The 10,966-nt window shown below is 44.2% G+C and overlaps 1 non-coding gene across 1 annotated transcript; it reads right to left on the bottom strand.

Moving 5' to 3' along the window:
- Positions 1–6,753: 6,753 nt before the first annotated feature.
- Positions 6,754–6,891, bottom strand: LOC119948629. Its single transcript, XR_005457013.1, has one exon. It is a non-coding gene; the product is annotated as a small nucleolar RNA SNORA7 (small nucleolar RNA).
- Positions 6,892–10,966: the final 4,075 nt, after the last annotated feature.

The raw sequence follows: 10,966 nt of genomic DNA, 5'->3' as shown, positions 1-10,966 counted from the left end.
ACCTTAGTGCTTAGAACACTGTTTGACACATAGTAAGCACTTAAATGCCATTTAAAAAAAAGAAAAAAGGAAACAGGCACAGAGAAGTGAAGTGACTTGCCCAAGGTCACACAGCAAACAAATGGCAGAGCCAAGAATAGAACCCAGGTCCTCTGACTCCCAGGCCTGTTCTCTTTCCACTAGGTCATGCTGCTTCCCATTATCTTTAATGATTTCCCAACAATCTTTCAGTAAACTGAGTTCCTTACTAAAATGAATGACTGCTAGATGAATGGAGCCATGTAATAATAATAATGATTGTGGCATTTGATAAGCACATACTATGGGGCAGGCACTGTTCCAAGCACTGGGGTGGATACAAACAAATCAGGTTGGACACAGTTCCTGTCCCGCATGGGGCTCACAGTCTTCATCCCCATTTTACAGATGAGGGAACTGAGGCCCAGAGGAATAAAGTAACTTAACCAAGGTCACACAGCAGAAAAGTGGCAAAGCTGAGATTAGGACCCAGGTCCTTCTGACTCCCAGGCCTGGGCTCTTATCTGCTCTGCCACCTGCCTGGGACAGTTTAAGGAAGCCCCACCTGAAGAATTGGAGATCTTCTACATTTCATTCCATCCCTGGGATTTCAGGGCAGTAAGGGCCAGGAGAAGAGTGTTCCCTGATCTGACTTTTCAGGAGGGGGCCATTTATCCCTGCCCAAATACACATATACTAGGATGGGGGAAGGGGGTTTGGTGATCTATTAGGCCTGCAGTTGCATTTCCTTCATAATCGGATATTTAGAGGGGCAAACCAATCTCGGTCCAAGCACTGTCCTTGCGCAAGAAAGCAATGATGATCCATTTAAAAGCACTCTCTCCAGAAACGTTCCCCTCTCCAGTTTCCTACAAATCAAATTACTGTGGCCCAGATTGGATTTTAAAATCCTTCCAAATGTTCTTTTTTAAAAATTTCCTTTGTATTAAATGGTTACAAAATTAAAGTGGCAAAAACACAACACACAATTGACTGGGATGTTAAGCTACATAAAACTGAAAGATAGCAAACTCTCCCCAGCCCCCCTTCCTCGCATCCCCTTCCTCTGAAGAAAAATAAACAATGAGAAGCAGAAGGGATCATGGGAAATTACACCCAGGACCTGACACATTTTAAAATGTCCCATCAACCTGTCTGTTCCACTAACCAACTCATATACGGGTAACTGTTGCCTAGTTCTTAGAAAGATTTGGGTTTAAACTGAAAGCTCAATTCTCTCATGCTTCCTTCCTTAAACATTGAAATGAAGGAGGGAAATGGAGCTTGCACAGTCAAAAGGGCAAGCCATTAACTCTTTTAGATGAAGGAGCATTTCAGGAGTCAGCTCTGAAGCATGACAACTCTCCAGTGAATGAGGGAATGAATGGGGAATTGGGGGAGAAAGGTGTTGAGGTAACTTTGTTTTTCACTCCTTTGTGATACAATCATATGCCACATTACGCTCATAGTCACTTGAAAGAGCACGCTGCCCTGTAGCCTTTGCAAATAGGTTTCAAAAATCATTAAGCAGTCAAAATGTTTCTAAATCCACATGGACCATCTCTCTTTTACTCATGTCACCCTCTCACACACACCCCCCCCCCCAAAACACACCATTCCCCCTCATCACCAGGCTCAGAAAACATAAGCATCTGCTTATCCAATCCACCAAATGCCAGTAAGCCAAACAGGGAAAAATCATCATCATCATCAATCGTATTTATTGAGCGCTTACTGTGTGCAGAGCACTGTACTAAGCGCTTGGGAAGTACAAGTTGGCAATATATAGAGACAGTCCCTACCCAACAGTGGGCTCACAGTCTAAATGAGAAAGGCAGAATAGATAGCCCCATCATTTTATCACTACTGCCTGATTTTCTTCACATTAGTTTCCTGATGCCCTTTCAGCTGTGAACCTAAATTCATTTTCATGGTTGATGAACAGAAAGTATACAGCCTCTTTGCCTCCCTCCTCTCTCCTGCCCCTACTCCTGGGGTAGATACAAGACCATGAAGTTCCACAACTCACAGCTTAAGTAGGAGAGAGAACAGCTATTGCATCCCCATTTTGCAGATGGAGGGAACTGAGGCATACAGAAGTGACTTGCCCAAGATCACACAGCAGGCACTAACTGGCAGAGCTGGGATTAGAATCCAGGTCCACTCTCCTCTGCGTCACTCTGACTTGCTCCCTTTATTCATCCCCCCTTCCCAGCCCCACAGCACTTATGTCCAGATCTGTCATTTATTCATTTCTATTAATGCCCATCTCCCCCTCAAGACTGTAAATTCCCTGTGGGCAGGTGACATGTCTATCATACTCTCCCAAGCGCTTAGTACAGTGCTCTGCACACAGTAAGCGCTCAATAAATACACTTAATTGGTTGCAGAATATAGCTTGGTGTGGGCAGGGAATGTGTCTACCAATTCTGTTAAATTGTACTCTCCCAAATGTTTAGTACAATACTCTGTACATAGGAAGAGCTCAGTAAGTACCAATGACTGATGAATAAATGAGGCAGCTAAGGATTTCACTGCTTCTGACTATATTGTACTCTCCCAAGTGCTTAGTACAGTGCTTTGCACAAAGGAAGAGCTCAATAAATATAACTGAATGAATGAATGGTAACTTCCATTTTAGATCTCTGTGGCTTGCTGCTGTTCCCCAAAGTCTGCATCAGTGACAAAGGTAAGGATGGATGAGAATGTTTAAGGATTGAGCCATTGAGGGCTTGGCGGTAGCTTAGGAGAACATTCTGGATGGCTCCCCTGGTCCTGATTGACAACTACAATGAAAATGGATCAGCGAAGGAAGAGCCTTTTAGCAAAACCTGGCCTGCACATGGCAATGTCCTCGGGGAGGCAGAAACCGGTGAGACCAGTGGTGAAGCCAGTTTGATGGTTTCTAAGTGATCTATAATAATAATAATGATGGCATTTATTAAGCACTTACTATGTGCAAAGCACTGTTCTAAGTGCTGGGGAGGTTACAAGGTGGTCAGGTTGTCCCATGGGGAGTTTACAGTCTTAATCCCCATTTTACAGATGAGGGAACTGAGGCACAGAGAAGTTAAGTGACTTGCCCAAAGTCACACAGCTGACAATTGGCAGAGTTGGGATTTGAACCCATGACCTCTGACTCCAAAGCCCGTGCTCTTTCCACTGAGTCATGCTGCTTCTGCCTACCCTGCTATGGTGCATAGGGAAGAAGCATGGTGTAGAGCACGGGCCCAGGAGTCAGAAGGTTGCAGTTTAAAATCCCGGCTCCACTGCTTTTCTGCCGTGTGACCTTGGCCAAGTCACTTCTCTTCCCTAGGCTTCAGTTGCCTCAACTTGAAAATGCAGATTGAGACAGTGAGTGTGATGTGGGATAGGGACTATGTCCAACCCAATTTGCTTGTGTCCACCCTAGCGCTTAGTACAGTGCCTGGCACACAGTAAGCGCTTAACAAATACCACAGTTATTATTAATCAATCAATTGTATTTATTGAGCGCTTACTGTGTGCAGAGCACTGTACTAAGCACTTGGGAAGTACAAGTTGGCAACATATAGAGACAATCCCTACCCAACAGTGGGCTCACAGTCTAGAAGGGGAAGACAGAGAACAAAACCAAACATATTAACAAAATAAAATAAATAGAATAGATATGTACAAGTAAAATAGAGTAATAAATATGTACAAATATATACATATATACAGGTGCTGTGGGAAAGGGAAGGAGGTAAGACGGGGGGATGGAGAGGGGGACGAGGGGGAGAGGAAGGAGGGGTCTCAGTCTGGGAAGGCCTCCTGGAGGAGGTAAGCTCTCAGTAGGGCCTTGAAGGGAGGAAGAGACCTAGCTTGGCGGATGTTGGGAGGGAGGGCATTCCAGGCCAGGGGGATGATGTGGGCCAGGGGTCGACGGCGGGACAGGTGAGAATGAGGCACGGTGAGGAGATTAGCGGCAGAGGAGTGGAGGGCACGGGCTGGGCTGTAGAAGGAGAGAAGGGAGGTGAGGTAGGAGGGTGCGAGGTGATGGAGAGCCTTGAAGCCGAGGGTGAGGAGTTTCTGCCTGATAGGATAGGATATTAGGACTAAGAAGAGGGCTAGATGGAAGCTGGAGCCACCAAAGGACTGGTTCCCTTCCATCCCCTTCTTTAGAGAGGCAGCATGGCCTAGTGGATGGAGCGCGGCCCTGGTAGTCAGAAAGTCCTGGGTTCTAATTCCGACTCCACCACTTGTCTGCTGTGTGACCTCGGGCAAGTCGCTTCACTTCTCTGGGCCTCATTTACCTCATCTGTCAAATGGGGATTCAGACTGTGAGCCCCGTGTGGGACAAGGGATTGTGTCCAACTCGATTTGCTTGTATTCACCCCAGTGCTTAGTACAGTGCCTTGCACATATAGTAAGCACTTAGCTAATACCATAATTATTATTATTATGTTTGATGGTATTTGTTAAGCACTTACTAGGTGTCAAGCACTGCTCTACAGTCAAAAGAAAAAAAACAACAAAAAAAAGCAGGCCATCTCTCCTCCTCCCACCAGCCACAGCCGGTTCTGCTGCGGGAAGTATGGTGGAGAAAAGGAGACAGTGGGGCTTGTCTGCTGCCTCTGTGGTCCCAGAATCTCTTGGGGCCGTACGGCTTAAATAAGAGGATGGAGGCAAGCCTAGAATGAGGGAGTCAGTGTCTGAAGACCCTCTTTTCCAACTCTCATACTTGGATTTGCACCCTTTATTCACCCTTCCCTCAGCCCCATAGCACATATTTATAAAGCCATAATTTATTCATTCATATTAATATCCATCTCCTCCTCTAGACCGTAAGCTCCTTGTGGGCAGGGAGTCTGCCAACTCTGTTATATCATACTCTCCCAAGTGTTTAGTACAGTGCTCTGCAAACAGTAAGGGCTCAATTAATACAATTCTGGTCTCCTCCAGACCAAAGCCAGGTTTCTGCACAACTAGGGCCTGAAATCTGATCGGCTTCTTAAGCTTACTTCTTGCCTGGATGGCATTTTTTCAGTAAGTGGGTGATGGGAATGAGATTATTGTGATCTTGACTCACATGCTAATCACTAGGAGATCACCACACACATGAATTGAAACCTGCATTTCTGGGCCTTAAATTACATAACCAGAACAGTAAATCACTAAAGGCAAATGGAAAGCAATCTTTAATGTTAATGTTTATGTTAATCGCTTACTATGTGTCAAACACCGTTCTAAGCGCTGGGGTAGATATGAGTCAATCAGATTAGACACAGTCCCTGTCCCACATGAGGGAGTAAGATTGAATCCCCATTTTACATAAGAGGACACTGAGGCACAGAGAAGTGACTTACCCAAGGTCACACAGCAAGCAATTGGCAGAGCTGGAATTAGAACACAGGTCTTCCGACTCCCAAGCCCGTGCTTTTTCCACTAGGCCACACTGCTTCTTGTGTTGTTTTAAACAACATCGCTCTGATCCCCCAAACAAGACCAAAATGTAGGACATAGGTTTAAGATGGGTAGAGGAGTCAAGGTTTGAAAAAGTTTTGCAAGTGCAAAGCTTCATAATACTTTTCTAAAGGGAATAATGGGAAGCAGCATGGCTTAGTGGAAAGAGCATGGGCCTGAGAGTCACAGGACCTGGGTTCTAATTCCGGCTCCACCACTTGCCTGATGTAACCTTGAGCAAGTCACTTCTCTGGACCTCGGTTACCTCATCTGTAAAATGGGGATTAAGGCTATGAGCCCCATGTGGGACAGGGACTGTATCCAACCTGATTATCTTGATCTAACCCAATGCTTAGAACAGTGCCAGGCACATAATAAGTGCTTAACAAGTACAGATAAATAAAACAAATGCATGAATACATAAAAAAGAATGGAAAAATAATCAAGGAGCAGGAGGGAAGAAGATTGGGGAGGAGAATAAGGGAGGGAGGAGGGGGAAGGAGGAAGAGGAAAGGAGGATGGAGGGGGAGGAGGTCAGCCTAGGTTTCCTGCAGCCCCTGAAAATGGAAGAGGGATCAGAAGAAGATCTTTAAGTACAACAGTAACCAAGGGAGGAAAAAAAAAAAGAGAGACCAAATGGAACACTTCAGCAGTGAATAGCACCACATATAAAGGAGGATAATGGTCAGGGTCAAGACTCAAGGACATAAAAACACTCGCTTCTTCCTGTTCAAAGGCAAAGTCCTTCCATCTGGACCATGTAGGATCGATTTTTTGTTGGTTTTTTCTTTCTTCTTTTTTTGTACCTGGGTGGGGAAGCAGTCCTAAAAACACTATTTATTTAGTGCCCCTTGCTTTAGCCATTATGAAATTGTGTGGTAAAATTGAAACAACTTTGAATGGTTCTGGGCTTTCTTTTGGGAATAGGGGGGGCCTTAGCCCCACACAGAGCAAGAGGGGGCTGGTACTTGTGAGATTCTCTCAGCTTTACCCTGGCAGCTGGAGTAAATGACAGAAGCTTCTTCGCTACTCTCAGTGCAGGTTCCTGGGAGGGAAGAAGAGTTAGCATCCATTTGAGCCTTGCCATTCTTGTCTTATTCTGTGGAGTCGTCTCCACCCCGCAGTGACCCGTGGACACATCTCTCCCAGAACACCCCACCTCCATCTGCAATTGTTCTGGTAATGGATCCATAGAGTTTCCTTGGTCAAAATCCGGAATTGGTTTACCATGGCCTCCTTCCATGCAGTAAACTTGAGTCTCCACCTTCGACTCTCTCCTGTGCTGCTGCTGCCCAGGACAGGTGAGTTTTGATTTGTAGCAGATTGCCTTCCACTCGCTAGCCACTGGCTGAGCTAGGAACGGAAGGGGTAGGCCTCTGCTTGATCCTCCCTCCTGTAGTTAAAACTGGTAGAGTACTGGAAACTCTCCAGGTGCCTTCCTGAGAAGGGGGGCCATGCCATAGAACTGAGAAAATTGAACTACTTTTCAGTTGGCTTCTCCCTGCCTGTTCCATATGCCACCCTCCCTTTTCTTTTTTCAATCAGTAGTAGTTATTGATTCCCAAATCTACCAACTCTGTCATATTGTACTCTTCAAAGTGCTTAGTACAGTGCTCTGCACACAGTAAATGCTCATTACGACTGATTGATTGATAGGTAGCACCTCTAGACTGTGAGCTCCTTGATAATACTAATAATTAATAATTGTGATATTTATTAAGCGCTTACTAGGTGCTAAGCACTGTTCTAAGCACAAGGATAGATACAGATCAATCGGGTTGGACACAGTCCCTGTCCCAAGTGGGGTTATGAGAAGCAGCGTGGCTCAGCAGAAAGAGCACGGGCTTTGGAGTCAGATGGGTCATGGGTTCGAATTCCGGCTCTGCCAATTGTCAGCTGTGTGACTTTGGGCAAGTCACTTAACTTCTCTGTGCCTCAGTTCCCTCATCTGTAAAATGGGGATGAAGACTGTGAGCTCCATGTGGGACAATCTGATCACCTTGTAACCTCCCCAGTGCTTAGAACAGTGCTTTGCACATAGTAAGTGCTTAATAAATGCCATTATTATTATTATTATTAATCCCCATTTTCCAGATGAGGTAACTGAGGCCCAAAGAAGTGAAGTGACTTACCCAAGGTCACACAGCAGACATGTGGCAGTGTTGGGATTAGAAGCCAGGTCCTTCTGACTCCCAGGTCCGTGCCCTATCCACTAGGGCTGGAAACACGTCTACCAACTCTGGTGCATTGTCCTCCCCCAAGTGCTTAATACAGTGCTCTGCACACAGTAAGTGTTCAATAAATACCATTGATTGATTGGTAGCACTTACCTCTAGACTGTAAGCTCCTTGTGGGCAGAGAATATGTCTGCCAACTCTGCTATAGTGTATTCTCCCAAGTGCTTAGTACAGTGCTCTGCAATCAATCATATTTACTACTACTACTACTACTAATAATAATGGTATTTGTTAAGCACTTACTATGTGCCAAGCACTGTTGTAAGCACTTGAGCACTTACTGTGCACAGAACACTGTACTAAGCACTTGGGAGAGTACATTATAACAGAGTTGGTAGACACGTTCCCTGTCCCTCTTGGGACAAGAGAGTTGTATAACCTGGGTGATAGGACATGGGAGAGGAAAAAGAGACACCCTCTTTCCCTTTACCCTCTTTCCCTTTCAGTACCTGCTTCCCGGAAGCAATTAGACTTCATAATTTCCCACAAAATGAAGATAACTATTTATAGGAAGTCTCAAGGAAGATACAAAGTAGATAGTAGTATGAATTAGATCACCAGAGCCTTAACCAAATAAGGTTGGGTGTGGGATGGTCCTTAATCATGTGTGTGGAAAATAGGTCTTATAAGGAACTATGTGAAGGGTTTTTATGGGGGGGTGTCCCTAGACTGTGAGCCCGTTGTTGGGTAGGGACTGTTTCTATATGTTGTCGATTTGTACTTCCCAAGCGCTTAGTACAGTGTTCTGCACACAGTAAGTGTTCAATAAATATGACTGAATTAATGAATGAATACCCCAGTTATTCTCGGGGTTTCCAGAACTATCAAATAAAAGAAAGAGGGTCTCAAGTCCAGGGGAAGAAAGTTCACATGGATATAAAAGAGTTTCTTGACTATCAGGATGACAAAGATCGAGGGTAATAGAGTTTATGACAAATCCATGCCCGGAGATCTGAGATTTTATGCAAAAATCAGCAATTCCAACACAAGTTTCCCATCATACTTTAGTACTGACTTCAGAAAAGATCCTGCCTCCTCCTCCCAATCCCTTCCAAATCACCAATGCCCCTTCATAAATATACATATTATTTTTCCCTGAGGTCTCTCCCATCCAAGAACAATCACATTTTTCTGCCCACTTGCCTTTGGAGAACCAAAGAAATAAGGAGAGCTAAATTTAGATTTTCACCCCAGATTGTATCGAAAACAACATTCTGATGTGAGTCCATGGTCATAACTGAGTGTGTTCCCGTGAATAGGGATTTACGTGACTAAATTGGCTTCAGTGGTGAGAACTATCAGAAAAAATCTTGGCCATATGTTACTGGACTGCCCAAATTGCTCAGCTCTTATAGATCACTTATTGGAAAGCCATTCCACCCTGAGGAAACCTTAAATTACCACGAGTGCCAAAGTCCAAAGAAACTGATGTGCTATTGCTTCATATCACATGACTGCAAAGTGGATTTTAGAATATGGTGGAATGTTTTTTAATAAGATTTTGTTTATAAAACCCATTTGTAAAGAGGCAAAGAGATTTAAATTCCCCACAGACACTCAACAGGCAATTACCACAATTAATAATAATAATAAAAAAATCAGTATGGTCAGATTTGGGAAATCTGCACCCTTTGTGAGCAGTTTTCTCAGTTTCAAAATCTGGACATCCCCCTAGGATATCTCTCCTTTCTGTGCAACAGTTTATAAAACAAGCCACTTTTTTATTTTTTTATGCCCAATTGAAAGACCCAATGAGATCAGTGGAGGTCCTTAAAGCCAGCCTTACTCAAACATGCGATGAATTTAGATATATGAAAGGAAAGCCTGGTGGGGTATCTTGTCCGGGGAAAGCATAAGCATTATGCTCACGTGCTAGTACTCTGCATTTTTAACTGCCACATTAGAATCACTATCCATTTCCCAAAGACTCTCACTGGAAGGACATTCAGGGCCACTGTTCTTTACCACAGCCATTATGGACTTCTGAGTGGGCCCAATTATAGCATTTTTCAGAAACACTGTGTCCTCCTCCTGCAATTATTCTCTCTAGAAAAGTGGAGCCAGATTTTTGGATCAACTTTTCCTTTTGACAAGGCTAGGAAGCTCGGTATTCTGTGTAGCTATTTTCTCCAATAGTAATCGGTGGTATTTATTGAGTGCTTCCTGTGTTAAGAGCACTGTCCAAGGAGAGTTTAATACATACAATATTGTTGCCAAATTGTATTTTCCAAGTGCTTAGTACAGTGCTCTGCACACAGTAAGCCCTCAATACATACAATTAGATGAATACAATATGCATTCACTAAATCAATCTATCAAGGGTATTTATTTACCCCTTACTGTGTGCAGAATACTTTACAAAGCTCTGAGGAGAGTATAATACAATAGATTTGGTAGACATGAGCCCTACCCACAAGAAGGTTACAGTCTAAAAGGGGATACAGACATTAAAATAAATTACAGGAGAGGGAAGGGGGAAGAGCATAAAGATATGGATGTAAGAGCTACGGGGCTGGGGTGAATATCAAGTGCTCAAGGGGTACAAATCCAAGTGCCTAGCCAACCTAGAAGGGAGGGTGATTAGGCAGGTTTAGTCAGGGAAGGCCTCTCGGAAGAAATGTGAGTTTATTCGGGAGGTGTGTAGGTTTTTAAATAACTGAAAATTTGAAACACTATTACTAGCTCTGAAAGCTTGAAGCACGATTGCCTGGTGGCAAGCAATACGGCACATTTTTTTTCCCTCAAGATGAATGCCCTGGGCCAATTGGACTCTGGACTCTACAGCAGCAAGATAGCCCCACAGGTTTACAGTGCTAAGTGTCTCTCAGCTAAACCCCTTTGTGCCTAGTTGCCATTATTCTTATAGTGTACTCTCCCAAGTGCTTAGTACAGTGCTCTGTACACAGTAAACTCTCAATCAATACAATTGAATGAATGAGTGAACTTTTCATTTTGAGTGAAGCCTAAAAGTTTTTAGGGAGGGAGACAATAAGAATGACCACTGTGGTCTTTGTCGATCGTAATAATAATAATTATGGTATTTGTTAAGCGCTTACTATGTGCCAAGCACTGGGGTAGATACGAGGTAATCAGGTTGTCTCATGTGGGGCTCACAGTCTTAATCCCCATTTTATAGATGAGGGAACTGAGGCACAGAGAAGCAAAGTGGCTTGCCCAAGGTCGCACAGCAGACAAGTGGCGGAGCTGGGATTTGAAGCCACGTCCTCTGACTCCCAGGCCCGAGCTCTTTCCACTAAGCCACGCTGTTAAGCTCTTTCTAGGTGCTA

The sequence above is a fragment of the Tachyglossus aculeatus genome, chromosome X4 (genome assembly GCF_015852505.1).
Source record: "Tachyglossus aculeatus isolate mTacAcu1 chromosome X4, mTacAcu1.pri, whole genome shotgun sequence".
NCBI classification, from domain to species: Eukaryota; Metazoa; Chordata; class Mammalia; order Monotremata; family Tachyglossidae; genus Tachyglossus; species Tachyglossus aculeatus.
This window is presented reverse-complemented; position numbering and strand designations above follow the sequence as displayed.